Here is a 2485-nt window from a genome sequence, read left to right as displayed (position 1 = left end):
GACTGGGTAGGTGTCGGTTGAAAAGTTTATATAAATAAATGAACAAATTATACAGAAGGATCTTAAAAATAGCTCAGAAGATTTATGATATAAACTTTTGTTTAGTTGTTGGGTTCTAAAACGTGCCTAAATATTATTGGTAAATAGTGGGATCTGCCGGTCAATTCATATTCAATGAGTTTTTCGTTATTTAATTTCTATATGTGATTTGTCAAACCTCTGCTTAAGATCAGAACAATTTTTGAGATGTAATAATTATTACCATATTTGCGATGTTGTCATGTAATTTAAAATATTTGAGTTACATTATTGCTGCTGACTATAGTAATTGATAAAGTAACAAATACTCGGTCCTATAATTGTTATCAGAGCTATGATCATTAGTTCAATTCTCATTGATGGCAATAAGTTTAATTATTGGGTGATAAATTGTTAAAATGTCATAATTGTCCCTTATTAATAAAGCGATCCAATCACGAGACTTAACTGTTATACAATTTAAAAGATTTGAATTGCACAATTACCACTAATTATAATTTTTAATATCACCCTATCCTACAACAATCACTCTTTTAAAATTAAACACTCTACTTGTGACACAAACTACGGTTTAGTAAACTCTAAAATGAAATAATTATTAAACAAAAAGTTGGATTCATGGTCCAATTAGATTAGTGGCTCAAGGTTTATGCATACAAGTGCAAGGGGCACGTGTATTATACTTATTACGTGTAAAATGTCGAAATTTGTGACAATGAGATGTTGCCCAACCACATAACCGTATTAATTCTTACCAAATATTTGATTACTTAAATAAGTTATCCTATCATATAATAATGTAAACTTAACAAAAAAATCAATAACAACATATATTTTCACTTAGATTTTCATGTATTACTAAAATATAAAATTCATTTTAAAAAAATAATTATGAATGAATTAACCAGCTCACAAAATTACCCCATACTTGATTGCAAATCAATTAAGATAATATCTATTGTGAGATGATCTCACGAATTTTTATCTATGAGACGGGTCAGCCTACCGATTCACGGTAAAAGTAATACTCTTAGCATAAAAAGTAATATTTTTTCATGATTGACCCAAATAAGAGATTCGTCTCACAAAATACGACCCGCGAAATCGTCTCGCATAAGTTTTTGCCATCAACTAAATGTCAGAAACGGAGAGCTTGCTGGTAAATTTGACCAATCTTACTAGTTTTGTTTTGGCTAACAGGCTACACTTGAAGCAAAAATTGTGTACTTTCAAGATGGCTGGAGGAATGTCCTTGGAAGATCACTGGGATGATTTCAATAAGATCATGTGGGATCTTGAGAATATTGAAATCAAAGTTGACGATGAAGATTAAGCTCTCCTCCTCCTTCGATCATTGTCCAGCGAATTCGACAATATTTCGGACACAATGATCTATGGAAGAGATTCAATTACGCTTGAAGAAGTGCAGTCTGCACTATTCGCAAAGAGATAAGAGGAAGTAGATGAATCAAGAGGTGAAGGGCTTTATGTTAGGGGAAGACCGAAGAAAAGGGAATTCAAATTAAGAAATATAACTAGATCGAAATCTAGAGATAAGAGGAAGTGATTTTTGTGCAAGAAAGAGGGACATTTTAAGAGAGAATGTCCAGATCGCAAGAAACACAACCTGGATAAGAAGAATGATGGTGGAGATGCAATGTAGCCTTAGGTGTATGAGAGTGCAGTGATCCTTCGTGTAGCATATGAAAAGGTAAGCCAGGAATGGGTATTAGACTCGGGCTGTTCTTTTCATATGTGCCCTGATATACAAGTCAAAGATGATTATTATCTGTTAGCCAGGGATAGAACCAGGAGGAACATTACACCATCCCAGAGATTTGGATACGCTGATATGATTGCCTTTGCTCTTGTGGCAGCCTCTTCGCTTGATGAAGAAGAACCAATGTCCTTCAAAGAGGCCTGAGCAGTAACAATTCTGGTAAATGGCTAGAGGCAACGAAGGATGAGATGAAGTCTCTGGAAAAAAACTAAACCTGGCATTCGGTTGAAAAACCAATAAGCCAAAAAGTAATAGGCTGCAGGTGGGTTTAAGGTGAAAGAATCCATTCCAGAGGTGGAGAAGGTAAGTTTTAAGGCTATGTTTGTGGCTAAGGGATATCTACAAAGTGAAGGGGTGTATTACAACGAAGTGTTTTCCCCTGTGGTTAAACACATCTCAATAAAAATTATTCTTCCCCTGGTAGCACAAGAAAACATGGAGTGGGAACAGCTTGACGTTAAGACACCTTTCTTGCATGGAGATTTAGAGGAGAAGATTTTCATGACACAACCTGAAGGTTTTGTTAAAGAAGGTGAAGAGGAGAAAGTGCGTCGATTGAAAAGGTCTTTGCACGGACTTGAGCGATCCCCACGCCAATGGTACAAGATATTTGACAATTATATGCTTAAATCCATTTTTGTTAGATGTGAGTATGAAAACTGTGTT

Source organism: Primulina eburnea, chromosome 2, assembly GCF_022965805.1.
Source record: "Primulina eburnea isolate SZY01 chromosome 2, ASM2296580v1, whole genome shotgun sequence".
Lineage (NCBI taxonomy): Eukaryota > Viridiplantae > Streptophyta > Magnoliopsida > Lamiales > Gesneriaceae > Primulina > Primulina eburnea.
Note: the sequence above shows the minus strand (reverse complement) of the source record.